The 17,797-nt window shown below is 35.7% G+C and overlaps 1 protein-coding gene and 1 long non-coding RNA gene across 4 annotated transcripts in view; one reads left to right on the top strand and one right to left on the bottom strand.

The window, feature by feature from the left end:
- Window positions 1-17,797, top strand: part of LOC127864934 (uncharacterized) — a 66,833-nt gene that overhangs the window by 36,781 nt on the left and 12,255 nt on the right. For all 3 annotated transcript variants that reach the window (XM_052404825.1, XM_052404823.1, XM_052404824.1), the window contains one exon: window positions 2,291-3,183. The gene's annotated coding sequence lies outside the window, so the exon portion shown is untranslated. The remainder of the gene's footprint in view (window positions 1-2,290; window positions 3,184-17,797) is intronic.
- LOC127864998 (uncharacterized) lies at window positions 7,695-16,270 on the bottom strand. Its single transcript, XR_008042438.1, has 3 exons — window positions 16,241-16,270; window positions 9,740-9,943; window positions 7,695-8,006 (listed from the first exon to the last, which is right to left on the bottom strand). It is a non-coding gene; the product is annotated as an uncharacterized LOC127864998 (long non-coding RNA).

The raw sequence follows: 17,797 nt of genomic DNA, 5'->3' as shown, positions 1-17,797 counted from the left end.
AAATAGTTTCCTGTCTGGAATGGACATGAGTTGTTGCCCTTTTGTTGTTGTTTATTTAATTTAGCTAACAAAGGAGAGAACTGTATACCTAAACCATGCTCAGGGAGTTGTGACCATTTAGTTGCTGTTTATTTAATTTTCCTGACACTAACAATGAAGAGAACTGCAGATCTTCGCCAGCAGTGAGCTGTTGCCCTTTTGTTGTTTTTTAATTAATTTAGCTTACATTTACAAAGGAGAGAATTTAAAATCTGCTCCTGTAGTGCGTTGTTGCCATTTAGTTGCTGTTAAATTTATTGCGCAATTTATTGCGCATAAAATATCAAGGGAGAGAACTTAAGATCAGCAGTAAGTTAATTGTTGCACTGTATTTGCTGTCCAATTATGTATACACCTTTTGTTTTATGTTGATTTACTTTTGAATTTGTGTCTATTTTAAATTTTTAAGCAGATTTTAACAGTCAAAGATCTGTAAAGGTATGTTAAAAATGTTGTGTGTGTTGTTGAAACTTCAGGAAGACAATAATTTTAAATTGTTGCCTGCCAATTACTGAATCATATGCTGACAGTAAAACATCTGTGAAGACATTTCAAAAGTAAAGTGATTGTGATAGAATGAGTACCATTTAAATTATTAAATTGTTAACAAATTGATTTTTATACGCCCGTATAAAATACGGGACGTATTATGTGAAACCCCTTGGCGGCGGGCGGGCGGCGGGCGGCGGGCGGAAGGCATCACTTTGTCCGGACTCTAATTCAAATTGTATTCATCCGATCTTCACCAAACTTGGTCAGCAGTTGCATCTAGTTGATATCTAGGCCAAGTTCGAATATGGGTCATGCCGGGTCAAAAACTAGGTCATAGGGTCAATAAGTGCATTTTCAAAGGGGCCACTTTGTCCGGACTCTATTTCAAATTGTATTCATCCGATCTTCACCAAACTTGGTCAGCAGTTGCATCTAGTTGATATATAGGCCAAGTTCGAATATGGGTCATGCCGGGTCAAAAACTAGGTCATAGGGTCAATTAGTGCATTTTCAACGGCGCCACTTTGTCCGGACTCTAATTCAAATAGTTTTCATCCGATCTTCACCAAACTTGCTCAGAAGTTGAGTCTAGACAATATCTAGGCCAAGTTGGAATATGGGTCATGCCGGGTCAAAAACTAGGTCATGGGGTCACTTAGTGCATTTCAAGGATTTCATGGTGTCCGCTCTCTAAATGAAGTAGTTTTCACCCGATCTTCACCAAATTTGGTCAAAAGTTGTGTCTATATGATATGTAGGTCAGGTTTAAATATGGGTCATGCCGGGTCAAAAACTAGGTCACGAGGTTACTTAGTGCATTTCAAGCATTTAGCATGGTGTCCGCTCTCTAATTGAAGTAGTTTTCATCTGATCTTCACCTAATTTGGTTACAAGTTGTGTCTAGATGATATGTAGGTCAAGTTCGAATATGGGTCATGCCCGGTCAAAAACGAGGTCACATGGTGCATTTAAAGCATTTAGCATGGTGTCCGCTCTCTAATTGAAGTAGTTTTCATCTGATCTTCACCAAATTTAGTCAGATGTTACATCTAAATGATATCTAGGTCAAGTTCAAATATGGGTCATGCCAAGTCAATAACTAGGTCTTGAGGTCACTTAGTGCATTTCAAGCATTGAGCATGGTGTCCAAAACCTTCGAACGGGCGTATCTTGTGACAGTTTGGCACTCTTGTTTTATTTATTGTTATGTAGGAAAGAAATGGCTTAAAAGATAAATGAGCTGCACTTTTGGAAAATGGGGATTAATTCATGTGCTTAAATTGTTATCCCAGATTAGCACGTGTAGTATGCACAAACTAATCAGGGGCAACACTTTCCTCTTTAAAGGTATTTTTTTTTGAAAGGAAGTCTCTTTTTTATAAAAATTCAGTAAAGTCAGTGTCTTACCTGATAAGCTTATGTGGACTTGACATGCTTATCTGAGATGATAATTATGAATATTAATGAGCTTTATGAAATTACATCTCTGCAAGTTGAGAAAAAAATCGTTATTATAAATTTACATGTTAATATAACATTGACCAAAACTTTAAATGATTTAATACGAAATGGTTTGATTGAATTAAATTTCATGTTTTTTTTTACAAGGAACCAATGAAATGCCTGATCAAAAATTAATGAGAATGAAATGTTTCTGTTGAAAACCTTCACATCCAATCAAGAGGCTTAGTTTGTTATAGATTGTTGTATAAACACTTTCGTAACTGTTTCACATCACCCATGGTGCTGTTGTTTTCAGGTGAGCATGAGCAATGTTATCGAGTTGACGTGGCAACGGCACCAGTCGGACCCCCAGGAGCCTCAGTACAGGAAAACCCTTCCCCTCTCCTGATCCCTAGCTCCTCCCCTTTGACCTCCTGCTTCAAAGCTTCATTGAACAATACCGGTCTGTTGGAATATCTGAGCATGTTGAGTTTTCTCAAGCTGTTCTCAACAACTGCAATGTCTGTGTTGATTGATCCACACTCGTGCCTGAGTAGTTAGTTAAGCTCCAGTGCCGGAGGTGGGTCAAGTATTTCAGACACGCGGAGTTATAGCAGTAGTTATGGTAATACCAACAGTCACTGATTGTGGACTTCACAACGAATAGTATGAAGAATTAAAAGTTGGATAACTTGTTCCATGCTTTGTTGGACTAACAGAGCAACATCGAATAATGGTAGAAAATCTAGAAACAGTTAAAGAGTTATAGATCGAAGCATAAGCTTTCCACGGGGTCTACTTCTGATTTCAATAGTAGTAGCATTATGGACCATCCTGAATTTTCCACTTATGCATCCAAAATGTTCAAAGTGAACGTGCTTTTTACGCAATTGCTGACAAAAAAAACTTTGTTATGAACACTCATAGCACGATGAATACATCAGGTGTGGTTCAGGCGCAAATTCTTCCCAACAACATTAACACGGTGCCTAAGGTGTACCGATCATGGTTTGTTACGAGCACTTCACACTCCAAGACAAAACAGCCTCGCATTGAATAGACACTTGATAAAGCGTTGAAAAATGACAGAAGTTTTGTTGTGTGGTCCAGTATGCCTTTTGACTCCAACCCAACATTAGGTAGAACTCAAACTCAGCCCTTAGCAATCACAGCGAGGCCAGCATGGCATCTCACCTTCTTGACCCTCAGGTGAGACCTTACAGGTTTATTTATTTTAAAAATTGGGGCTGATAATTAAGTCTTATTCATAATCTCAAAATGTCTATATTTTAACATAATTTTACAGGCTTAAATTCCCAATTGACGGTTTGCCATAAAAAGGACACTTTTCACAGAGCTAGCCCCTAGTTCTAGCACATGTCTAAGTTGTTATGAGAATTACTGGCTTAATATACTTATTTCACTAAGTTTTATTAGCCGGATTTTTTTCGAAAAAATCTCGGCTTATAGATTGATGTTGTCGGGCGGGCGGGCGGGCGGGGTGGCGGCGTGCTCGAAAATGTTAAAGTTCTTATTTCATGGTATAACTTTGGTATGCTTGGACCTAGAGTCTTCAAACTTGACATGAAGGTTGGCCAGGATTAACAGATGACCACTGGTCATTTCAAGGTCATTCATTTGAAGGTCAAGGTCACTGTGACCTTCAATATAAAAAATGTTAAAGTTGTTATAACTTTGGTATGCTTGGACCTAGAGTCTTGAAACTTGACATGAAGGTTGGCCATAACTAGTTAGTAACCACTGGTCATTTCAAGGTCATTCATTTGAAGGTCAAGGTCACTGTGACCTTGAATGTAAAAATGTTTAAGTTCTTATTTCATGGTATAACTTTGGTATGCTTGGACCTAGAGTCTTCAAACTTGACATGAAGGTTGGCCAGGATTAACAGATGACCACTGGTCATTTCAAGGTCATTCATTTGAAGGTGAAGGTCACTGTGACCTTCAATATAAAAATGTTAAAGTTGTTATAACTTTGGTATGCTTGGACCTAGAGTCTTGAAACTTGACATGAAGGTTGGCCAGAACTAGTAAGTAACCACTGGACATTTCAAGGTCATTCATTTGAAGGTCAAGGTCACTGTGACCTTGAATGTAAAAATGTTAAAGTTGTTATAACTTTGGTATGCTTGGACCTAGAGTCTTGAAACTTGACATGAAGGTTGGCCAGAACTAGTAAGTAACCACTGGACATTTCAAGGTCATTCATTTGAAGGTCAAGGTCACTGTGACCTTGAATGTAAAAATGTTAAAGTTCTTATTTCATGTTATAACTTTGGTATGCTTGTACCTAGAGTCTTCAAACTTGAAATAAAGATTGGCCAGTACTAGAAGATGACCACTGGTCATTTCAATGTCATTCATTTGAAGGTCAAGGTCACTGTGACCTTAAATGTTAAAATGTTAAAATTGTTATAACTTTGGTATGCTTGGACATAGAGTCTTCAAACTTGACATGAAGGTTTGCAAGCACACTTAGATGACCACTGGTCATTTCAAGGTCATTCATTCTAAGGTCAAGGTCACTGTGACCTTGAATGTAAAAATGTTAAAGTTCTTATAACTTTGGTAGGTAAAAATGTTAAAGTTCTTATTCCATGTTATAACTTCGGTATGCTTGTACCTAGAGTCTTCAAACTTGACATAAAGGTTGGCCAGTACTAGAAGATCACCACTGCTCATTTCAATGTCATTCATTTGAAGGTCAAGGTCACTGTGACCTTCAATGTTAAAATGTTAAAATTGTTATAACTTTGGTATGCTTGGACCTAGAATCTCAAACTTGACGTAAAGGTTTGCAAGCACACTTAGATGACCACTGGTCATTTCAAGGTCATTCATTTCAATGTCATTCATTTGAAGGTCAAGGTCACTGTGAACTTAAATGTTAAAATGTTAAAATTGTTGTAACTTTGGTATGCTTGGACCTAGAATCTCAAACTTGACGTAAAGGTTTGCAAGCACACTTAGATGACCACTGGTCATTTCAAGGTCATTCATTTGAAGGTCGAGGTCACTGTGACCTTGGATGTAAATATGTTAAAGTTGTTAATACTTTGGTATGCTTAGACCTAGAGTCTTCAAACTTGATATGAAGGTTGGCCAGAACTAGTAGATGGTTTGCTCATGCCTTGAAAAGTACTTACATTTCATTTTGACCTTTGAACAATATTTCAGTAATTTAAGTATTGCATTGACAAAAACACGAAAGGTACTTTCCTGTCATTTAAATCAAAAATCCGGCTTCAATGCGGTCATCTCCGACCGCGGAACTCTTGTTACTATTTTGAAGTTATATATGTTATAAAAAAAAATTATGTTGTTTATTTTACAAAAACTGTAAAACCATTTATTTTCGTCAGCTCGAAATTGTGTGTTGAAGAAAAATGACTATTGCATCAGCACTTTAATTTATTAATTTATGATAAAAAAAAATTAAACAAAATTGTGTCAGTCAATACCTGATTTTTTTTTAGTACATATCCGCGATACATTGCGGTGGGAAAAATGGAAAAACCCGTGAGATTAACTTGCATGAGGTAGACCATGTTTAGCACATGTAATTTAACAAGTATTTTATTATCAGGTGAATGAGTTTTTTTTGTTATAGGTCCCTGTAGTAACTGGCCCTTATTACTGTATGCCCATAACAAGTTCATTGTAATGAATTAAGCTGATTGGTGGGACTGAATAACTGTTTAAATACCATTTTTCTAAGATAAATATATATCATATAATCAAATATAATACATCATTTTTATACCCCCATTACCATTAGTAATGGGGGCATATAGGAATCACTTTGTCGGTCGGTCTGTCCCGAAATTTCATCCGATCTTCAACAAACTTGGTCACAAGTTGTATCGTGATGATGTTTATGTCAAGTTTGAATATGGGTCATGCCGGGTCAAACACTAGATCACGGGGTCACTTAGTGTGTTTTTAACCAAAAGTTTGTCCAGACCATAACTATGTCATTTATGATTAGATTAAAAATAACTTGGTACATTTTTTCACCATCATGGGACGGTGTGTTTTGTGAAAAAAGTATGTCGATATCTTCAAGGTCAAGGTCACACTTGGAGTTCAAAGGTCAAATGCTTGTCTGGGCCATAACTTTATCATTTATTGTGAGATTTTAAAATCACTGGCAAATTCACCATCTTTGGAAAGTTTGTCGCGCGAAAGAATTACTTCGATATCTCCAAGGTCAAGGTCGCACTTTGAGTTCAAAGATCAAAAATGGCCATAAATGATCTTGTCCGGGCAATAACTTGTGTCGTTCATTGTGAAATTGTAAAAACATTTGGCACATTTGTTCACCATCATTGGACGGTGTGTCGCGTGAAAGAATTTTACGTTGATATCTCCAAGGTCAAGGTCAAACTTTAAGTTCAAAGGTCAAAAATGGCCATAAATGAGCTTGTCCAGTCCATACCTATGTTTTACATTTTGAGATTTTAAAATCATTTGACACATTTGTCCACCATCATTGACCAGTGTGTCGCGCGAAAGTATTATGTCGATTTCTCCAAGGTCAAGGTTACAATTGAGTTCAAAGGTCAAAAATGGCCATAAATCAGCTTGTCCGGGCCATAACTATGTCATTCATTGTGAGATTTTAAAATCATTTGACACATTTGTTCACCATCATTGGACGGTGTGTTGGGCAAAAGAATTACATCGATATCTCCAAGGTCAACGTCACACTGTGAGTTCAAAGGTCAAAAATGGCCATAAATGATCTTGTCCTGGCCTTACTATGTCATTCATTGTGAGATTTTAAAATTTCTTGGTACATTTGTTCGCAATCATTGGATAATGTGTCATGCAAAAGAATTATGTCAATATCTCCAAGGTCAAGGTCACACTTGGAGTCAGTGCTCCAGATAACATGCGTAAAGGCGTAAAAACGAATTTATTTTCTTAAGAAACGATTTAGATTTAAAATCTTTGCGCAAAGTTACGCGTTGAAAAAATATAACACGAATTTGAAATTTTCGAACATGCGTAAAAGTTCCAGTAGCAAATTATATACGGTAAACATTTCATCCCAATTTTGACTTGTTAAGGCGCTCAATAAAAACTTAAAGTCAACGTCACTCAAGCGTTTGCTGTGAGGAAAAGAGCCACACCTAAGAACAGTCAGTCGAATGTCAAAATGATTCTCATGAACCAAATACCCAAAGCATGCTTTCGTCAATAATTGATGAATGTATAAGATCTTGCGTAAATGACTGAATCTAAAGCAGTTAAAAAACAAAAGGAAAGCCAGGCTTTTCCAAGACTATAAACCAAAATTTTAAATTATTGATGTGTCAAAAACCATGAATACACAATTATTTGGTAATATATTTTTGAAGAATCATTACTTTTATAAATAGGGCGTAAAATAAGAATTGATTTTTAAAATAGGGAGTAAATAAGAATTTAACCAAATTTTTATCTGGAGCTCTGCTTGGAGTTCTAAAGTGAAAAATGGCCATAAATGAGCTTGTCCGGGCCATAACTATGTATTTCATTGTGAGATTTTAAATGACTCATTAAATTAATTCTGTTCACAGTCATTGGACAGCCTGTCATGCGAACGAATTCAAGACTTCAAGAGTTCAAAGGTCAAAATGTCCATAAATAATAATGGCATAATAATTCTTAAAAATCGCCATAAATTAGATTCTCTTGTTTTGTGAAGACAGCATGCAAATTAGTCTGTGTCAATTCGGCATGTGGTGGTATACGTCAGGTCTGTGACAAAGCTCTAGTTTTAATTCTGGCAATTTATGACAGACAGTTTAACTACATGTATATCAGACAATAATGTCAATTAATTAAACACATTTGAATTGATACACAAACATTAGATTATAGTAAATGTAGGTAAATTCAAACAATCAAAAACACATAAGTACGTTTTTTATTTCATTGTAATTAAAATGCAGAATCTATATCAGTCAGTTGTTGATCATAAAGCGTTATTGTATTTGATCCAGATCCGCCGTTTGCCTGCAACACCTGAAAAACACAAAACGGATAATACAGTTGTAAACAATTAGCGCTAATCATTACTATTGTACCTTAGTGAAGTCAATGTTTTCGATACAGCTTTTGGGTTGTAATTGGATTTGATTATTGTTTAAATCAAAGCCCATATGTTTGCGAGAAACGATGGCACTATATTTCTTTTATATCCTAATGCACACAATTTCAACACTAGAAGTGAAACTTTAAATCTAAGGTGTGTCCTACAAACAGATGCCATATAATGATCCATCATCCAAGCTTTAGTGAAGGATGATGGGCATTATTTGAGTAAAGCCGGAGGCTGAGCATGTATACTTAGCATATCGGGATGACGATATCGAGTGATCCGCATTTTAAATAACGCGCTTAAAAACACCACTTGACTCACCTACATACCCGGATATTCAACCAGATTTTACCATTCTTTAAAACTGTTTTGTTGCTTCAAAATCGTACACAAGCACAAAGGGAAGGGAAAAGAGTTGATCAAACTTCAATCAACCGAAAAGCCATATATTAAATTATATTCTCAGAATACATAATATAATTTCATAAAGAAGGGTGGGAGTATACATGCTCAGCCTCCGGCTTTACTCAAATAATGCCCATCATCCTTCACTAAAGCTTGGATGATGGATCATTATTTTCCGTAAAGCCTCCGGCTTTCACATGTATACTTAGCATCTTTAAATCTAGCAACAAAACCGAACACAAACAATAACAACGGTGAGTATCTTTAACTAAAGACTTCCATCATAACTATCATTATCAATCATTTATGGATGTAACACTACAGACATTTTCACAGGAGATTCAACCCTGTTAAAACAAATCAACACAACATTTTTGGATATGCTATCTTCATCAACACATTTCATTACTAGTTTAAAATAATAATTATTAACTACCTAACACAGCGTCATTAATTGACACTGATTTCTGTACTCCAGTTATAAAAATTCTTGTCAAATTTCCAGTCTGGAGTTTTGAAAAATGCCCACGAAGGATCATCCTTTATTATATGCTGCAGAAGTAGCTGCAGATGTAAACACACAAGCCTTAAAAATACCAATGTCTATACCAGAAGTAGTAAGACTTTCCTTAGCCATCTAGCCGCAGTACAAGTGGTAACTGTCTTATAGGTTACATAAAACACTAACAAATAATATACATTTCTAAAGGCTTCAGGACATTTTACATAAAACAACACGGTATGCATAACATACAATTTCTCATAATGAAATTTTCTAAAACTAACAGATAATTATTATGCTTATTAGTGATTATGAGATGATTAGGAAACACAAAACACACATTATTATTACTTGTCTTCATATAGCCTAAGTGTGTTAAGTAACACTAAAGTCTAAGCCCTGGGACGCAGGATAATGCTATTAAAGCAGACACCTAAAGTGTCATCATTTTCATAGTCAGTTTATTTAATGGATACAAAGACCATAAAACTTGAGAACAGTACTCACACTCCATGTGAATATATATATCTAGGAAGAACTGGACAAATATTAAATATTCCTACATAAATTTAGTTATAAAATATATATTGGAACACCAAATGTAACCATAAAATTGCAATTTCTACAATAGCATTGCATAATGAGTATTTAACACTAAATAGGATTTCTAATCCTCATGGAGGTCATACACCACTACACCTTCAGTTATTTGAAAGGGACTGTAAAACCATTAAACCACACCATAAATACCACTTTTTCCAGGTCAAACGATATTGATTCCTTGTCCATGGTATATAGGCTGACAGGGCAATTTCTGCAGTTCTTTGTGAAACTCCCCAACTCGACAATGATTGCCGGATATAGTCACCACGACCATCTTCAATGAATGACTGAGAGGATGCACCATGCTGCTGTGCGGATGAAACAATAGGTCCAGATGTCTCAGTAACCTGACTGGCAAAGAAATTATATTAGACAATACCAATGGATACCATGATTATATTAGACAATACCATTGGATACCATGATTATATTAGACAATACCAATTGATACCGTGATCAACTTTTCCAAACAGGACAAACTAAAAATGCCTGTTCTACTTCATTAGAAATAATCATATTGCATATTTTGCCAATCAGATTAAAAGGTTGAAAATATAAGGCTACATACCACTACATGACATATAAAATACATCAACACCATAAGACCCTAGTTCTGGGAACCATTAAACAAATGTATCTATGTATTAAGCCTAGACGCAAAAAGGTCTGTATCTGTCTAAAACAGGTGTCTTCAACTTCTAGAAAAATGTCAGATTTAATATTCACTATGTGGAGTTTGAAAAACTTTTTAGAATAAAAATCTGCTTAAATATTAGTATTTCCTGGAATATGAATTGCTGAAATAAAAAATATTTGTGTATATTAAAACACCAAATCCAAATGCCTTATACCAAGCAATCCATAGGACCTTAATTCATTGCTCCCATATCTGTAATATAAGACACAGAAGTAACATTAACACTTTGTATCTTAATATGAATATCACAGTTTTAACTCCTCCTTACTTCCATTACTCAAATATGTACCTTTATCAAAGTCATTAATATCCCCATGACCTCTAAACTTATCGCGCTCTAAGCTTCTATAATACAAAGGCGCCTCTAGAATAGCAAAAAATGCATTAACTACATGGTATCTGCCTGTGAAGGAAGCAATTTCTCGTACTCTCACATGCCTTGTATGCAATACAGTTTCATTATCAGTCACAATCCTCTGTGCTATGCCCTCTGTTTAAACACCATAAACCAGACGGTATCAATGACAAAACCAAAATGATTACTAATCACTATTATCTGCGAAGGCTGTAATACAGATATTTAATTATTTATAATTAATCCTAAAAATTTCAATATGTCTAGAATCCGGTTTGAATTTTGTAAACAGGTCTCTTTAATTTGATGCATATTAATTGAAACATCTAGATATAATATAAACACATGATTTCCATAAATCTAAACCAAGCATGTATTGGCTGTAAATTTTATGTTAACAATTTTGGAGCTGGCGCTAAACTAGGCGTCAGGCAAACAAACTTATAGAGTTCCATTCAATCCGAAAATAAATTATTTGATCATGTTCATTCCAAGGTACTTAAAGTATATGTATCCTGCAGATCTATACTCTAAAATAATCATTCTTCTGAATGAGATCCAAAATCATTTATAACATTTCTTATTTACAGTGCTTATAAACAATTAATTCATTAGATATTTCAAATTAATTACTGGTCTATAATTCTCATTTGCTTTAGGCACTATAAAAGTTTATTGACTGGTCAGCCATAGTAACAGTAGCATTGAGAATAGTCGGTATCCGGAGAAGCGCCCCCCCGGAGAACTGCCCCCCGGAGAACTGCCCCCTTATTTTAAAGGTGGCGGAGAGGTGCCCCCCCATCAAATCGGTAGGGGCGGAGAACTGCCCCCCTGTCAGAATTTAGTAGGCGGATATCTGCCCCCCCATCAAATCTGTAGGGGCGGAGAACTGCCCCCCCGGTGTCATATTAGTTATTAGTTACGTAGTGAAAACAATACTTACGGGTAATTTTACGTTATCGCCGTACACATTTTATCCGGTAACAATTTAATTTCATTGCAAGTATATTACCATTTATCGAACTGAATAACACAAATTGTCTAGAGGCATATGATAATACTGTTTAATGCCCTTGGTACGCATCTGCACCACTCACTATACATGAATGCCTTGTAAAAGTCGTGTTTTAATAAGAGCGCGAAACATAGTCGAGATCCACACAGGAAACGCGTGCGTGTTAATATTGGCAATGTGTTGCAACTAAATATAGACGTGCAACTCGGTACTTATGGAGGAAAAGTTACATCGGAATTAATTCACAGTATAAAGATAGTACTGACCCATGGAAAAAAACGTAAATTGACATATAAAAAAGTAAATTAATAGGCAAGGCAAAGGCAATAATTTAGCCGACTTGAAGAAAAACGTGAAGTTAAGTTGAATTTATAAGCAATTTATTTATGTTGTTTAGTTAATTCATGTTCATGTGACATACAAAATAACATACATAAATACACACATTACATGCAGACATACATTCACAGTTACAATCATACATACATACATTCAGACATACATTTAAAAAATATATACATGCTTACATAAACGTTCAAAACATACATTCATACATACATACATAAATACACACATTACATGCATACATACATTCACAGTTACAATCATGCATACATACATTCAGACATACATTAAAAAATATATACATGCTTACATAAACGTTCAAAACATACATTCATACATACACACATACATTCATACATACATACATACATATATACATTCACAGTTACAATCATACATACGTTCAAACATATATGCATTCTTACATAAACAATACACTCAAACACTACTTCAATCGCACAAGTCCGCCGACAACGTTCAAAAACTGACTCACACTCTTCTCACCACTCGCCACCTGCTCGCACAAAGTCTTCAGACGCCGTCTACGTTGCATTTTATACATATTACGGCAACAGTTTGCATTTTGAGCAGATCATGTCGACATGCCAATCAAACAAAATCGGTAACAGTTGCTTTAATTAGCAGCTAATTAGGCAGACAGAGAACTTGTTACCGTTAGCGATCTTTTAATCTTTTAATTGGTAGACCGGACCGACCTTAATTGTTAAGAACTTGTTAGCTTTGAATAAAGCCGCATACGGGTTTATTATATTGAACCGTCCAAATCCGTAATTGGCGAAAACAAACAAATAAATTATTGTTTTCAGCTTGCATAAGGATGGATTAAATTGCATGCTAATTTTTTGTTTTTATTACGGGGAAAATATCAAATAATTCTGCCGCGAAAACTTTTTAATAGCAAATTGTTATTTGTTTAAATATTACGGGGAAAATATCAAATAATTCTGCCGCGAAAACTTTTTATTAGCAAATTGTTATTTGTTTTTCTTTGTTCACATTGACGAAAATCACGTGATTATCAAGATGGCGACGTCCAGGCCGAGGCAGGTATTTTTGCCGTTTTATAACTTTTATTACTTGTACAACTTTATATTACTTTTGAAATTTCACTAAATTTCCATACATAATAGCAAGAAAGTTACTGGCGTTATTGTCATTATAATACTCGCTTTATATATCGCTGCGAAATTTCTTTAATTAGGGGGCACTTCTCCGGGTCATCAATTCTGACAGGGGGGCAGTTCTCCGCCCCTTATTAATCAGCAGGGGGGCAGTTCTCCGCCCTATAAAAAAAAGTGAGGGGGCAGTTCTCCGCCCAGTGAAAAATCTTTGGGGGGGCAGTTCTCCGGGGGGGCACTTATCCTAGAACCGAATAGTCTACTTATCTAAAGGCACCGCATGATCGAGTTGCCCCTATATATGAACCCCTTTGAGGGTATGGTGAACCTAATTGCATAAGGCATACATGCCATAATTTTTTAGGTCCAAAGCGGGACATTCCATAAAAAATTGTCGGGACATTTAACCAAAAAGCAGGACACCTAAAACGATCTATCATTCCACGTTTACTATAGTCAGTATAGTACTAACAAAAACTCTTGATACTTTTATTCAAGACATAAAACATCTGATATGAAGCATGAAATCTTAAACATAACAATAACAGTTTTATTAAATTAGACAATAGCAAACAACGAAGATAATATTCATCTGTTTAAGAGTACAAAATCTAGAACATTACGACAACAATACTCATTATATTAATTTCAATGGCAAACATTAACGCAGGGGAGGCTATCCAGTTGACTGAAAGTACGGGTTACAGTACACTATCTACCGAACAGGTACATCAGTTACACACGGAATGCGCGGCCGTACACATTTCCGTATTTTGTTTTCTTCCTATATACACAGATTAAACTGAATTGTGAATTGTCAGGCGCTGTATTGGGGTAGTGTCAAACTGTCATGAATAACAACACGTTGTTTTTATTACAATAACACAAGACAAGATGGGTAACTCTTTTACTGTTTGTTGCGATGTTTTTTTAAGCATGTGTCCATGCGCAGTTTGTTACTTGTCAATTTCCGCGGCTTAATTGGAGTAGGGTCAAACTGTCAAGCATAGCACCTCGTTGTTTTTAGCTTAATTGGAGTAGGGTCAAACTGTCATGCATAGCACCTCGTTGTTTTTATTACAATTACACTAGACAGGATGGGTATCACTTATTGGACTGTTTGTTGCGATTTTGGTATATTGCACATTCGGAATATCCCGCTATATTGGAACTAAACATTGAATGTAAAAGACTCATTTATGACGTAGCGTTAATTTTACAAAACAATTGTTTTGTAAACCGTTTCAAACAAATACAAAATAAACACATTTTCAACATTTATTTCATTATAATAAAACTATCGATAGCAATAAGCGACCACTATCTTGAAGACCACCATGGTGTGAATGCCTGATGAAATCAATAATTAGCCGATAAATCGCTGATAAGGTGTCATAAACAACACTGGTACACACGATAAGTAGAATCGGATTGTTAATTGGAGGGCAATAAAGGGATTAGCGGTGTTAAGTGTTAGCGAAACAGAGCTTGAATAGCGAATTTTATTGGGAACCTATACACCTTACATCGTTTTTTACGAATGTCGGGACAAATCGTCTCATGGCGGGACGGCGGGACAAAGGGCCCAAAAGCGGGACTGTCCCGCCGAGATCGGGACGTATGGCATGTATGGCATTAGGAGGTTCAAATCCACCAATGAAAGTTGCAGGATGAAAAAACTTCTACCCAGAGAGCGTCTAAGGGTCTTGCATAGAACGCTCGCATTCTCATATCATTCACAAAGCAACACAATTGTCACAGTTTAGAATTTCTGTGCTAATATTATCACCAAACTGCATTGATGAAACTGGTGTGTTAACATTACACAGATTTGAATACTTTTTGTTTACATTTGGTCTTATCATATACCTGCGCCTAAAAGATAGATTATATAGTACATTATGGTCATATAAGAAACTAAATTAATAACCTCAGGACTATTAGCAATCTGTGTCTTTACCATATTGGCCAACTTAAAAATAGGCACAATCCCTGTTGCCACGGCGCTAAATTCTAAATCTCCACCATGTCCTGATTTTGTGACCTTGCCCTTTTTCCTAGGACTTTCCAAATTTCATTGTTAATCAAAGGTGCACCCAGATACAAACAATTCTCTGGTAGTTTATATTTAAAAAAAACAATTGAATCAGTGTCACACTGAACAGAACAAACGGTGTTAATCAAATAAGCCAAATATTGGGGAATGGCAACTTCCTTTTCAAGTGCCCTTAAAATTAGGCAAATCCCCAAAAACCTCTGAGGTGGGATCATTGTCAATACCATCAAACACGTCTGCTGAGAACTCAGCCCAGTATTCTTTTTATCATAATTATATTATTTTACTATAAGTGAACATTATTGTCACTATCATTATGGTCCTTTTTCAAATGGATGTTTGGTCAATTGTATAAATTATGCCCATAATAGTGGGTAATGTAATCATTTTCCGTGACTACGTCATCGGAATTTACTCCAAAAGCAAATTTCAAATTGTCAATTTCTTGCTTGGACAATTTAGAAAAAGAAAACACATTGGAATTCATTATTGGATTGATGCACATGCTCATAGAAGCTGACGACATATTTCTGTCAGTCTTTAAACTTACTTTTTGAATAAATTACACATATATATATGCAACCTTTAAGCAAACAACTGCCTTGCCTTTCGTTTTATTAATAACTACAAACTTAATGTCCTTCTGAGAACAAATGACAATAAAAAATTCATCACATCCGAAATTTCGGACAGTGTTTTCCGATGCACGTGTTCATAGAAGCTGACGACATATTTCTGTCAGTCTTTTAACTTACTTTTTGAATAAATTACACATGTATTATAAGAAACCTTTGAGCAAACAACTGCCGTGCCTTTCGTTTTATTAATTACTACATACTTTAATGTCCTTCTGGGAACAAATGGCAATAAAAAATCATCACATCCGAAATTTCGGACAGTGTTTTCCGCGAGCAAAGCTCGTCAGATATTTTTGCTCTAATTATTGCCAAACAAATTAAATACTAGGACTACGTCCTTAGTAAGGCAGTATTAAACAATAAAAACGATAGATACAACCAATTTCAACAGGTATTTACCTACCTGTCCAGAGAACGAACCACTCGACAGAACGCCAAATCGAAGAATGGTAAAATCTGGTTGAATATCCGGGTATGTAGGTGAGTCACGTGGTGTTTTTAAGCGCGTTATTTAAAATGCGGATCACTCGATATAAAGGATATGTCTTCAAGCATTTATATACCTTTAGCTGTGAAGGCATCAGTGCTTCTCTTATTTGTATGCTCTTAGTAGGATGGCATAGAGCAGTTGAACTTTCTAACTTTCAGTGTGTCTGTCAGGCATCTGTTTCAAGAGCTTGTTTCATTAACCCTTTTATATATTTACCTTATTATTGGTGCATGACTTACAGGTCAAGTTCAAGTTTTTGTCCTGTGTATTGATTTTGGGAGAAGTAATGGGCCCTTAGATACTTACAGATTTACTGTAGAGAGGCAGTTTTCAGGATTGTGTTTAAATTGTGTAAAAGTGTAACTAGTTGTGAGATTTTACAGTCCTACTGATATAAACTTTTAATAATGTGACACTTAACAGATAAACGACTGTTCAGTATCGGTTCATGTTAAATTTAGAGCATATGCAATGCTCAACCAAAATTAAATTAATTAGTGTATATGTATGGTCTTTGTAGAAGGCATAATCGTTTCTGAACTGTCGGTTACTCTGTCACTCCATCAACATGTCCGAACCTGATGGTTTCATCTCTTTAACACAAACAGTTTTTTATCTGATCATGAACACGTTTTCTAAAAAAGTTTATCACCGTAAAATGAAGTTCATGTTTAATAATAATGAACATTTCCCAAGACGTTATATAATCATTTATAGCTGCCTGTCCTTCCTTAAATCTGTCCGTGACCCTCTTGTATCCGTTCCTATACACTCTAAAGGATTTTCATTAAACTTTCCGTAAATGTTAAGAACATTGAGATCATGTGCATAAGGCTTGAGGCAGTTTTGTCGGCACAGAATAGGTTAATGTCATACTTAAAGGTCTAAATTTCGAACCTCTATTTTTGTATTTGCCCAATAGTTTCTATACCCTTTGGAAGATTTTATACAACTAGGCTAACATAAATATTTAGATGAGGTGAATAAAGTATGCGACAATCATGCTGACTCAAGGTCGAGGTCAAACTTTAAGGTCAAAAGTTAGAGGTTCTATTTGTGCATTTTCTCCATATATTCTATGACCAATCCGGGATTGTCATGACACATGACCTTAATGTTGTGGTAATTGTGACAATGTGCAAAAGACACAAGTCAGTTAAACTAACCCATACGCTAGATCAAAAGTTAGAGCCTGTATTGTTGTTTCCACTCAATATCTCATCTTCCCTTTCAATGGTTTTCATGAAACTTGATGACACTGTTAAGGTGTTTGTGGGTGATTTACAGAAAACATGAGTTAGTCAGGCTATTTCAAGATCAGGATCACACTTGAAGGTCAATAGTTTAGATTTCATTTTTATGTCCCCCACTATAGTAGTGGGGGACATATTGTTTTTGCCCTGTCTGTTGGTTGGTTGGTCTGTCTGTCTGTCTGTTTGCGCCAACTTAAACATTTGCAATAACTTTTGC

This window comes from Dreissena polymorpha, chromosome 1 (genome assembly GCF_020536995.1).
Source record: "Dreissena polymorpha isolate Duluth1 chromosome 1, UMN_Dpol_1.0, whole genome shotgun sequence".
NCBI classification, from domain to species: Eukaryota; Metazoa; Mollusca; class Bivalvia; order Myida; family Dreissenidae; genus Dreissena; species Dreissena polymorpha.
The sequence above is the reverse complement of the archived record's forward strand: the minus strand, read 5'-3'. Positions and strand labels throughout refer to the sequence as shown.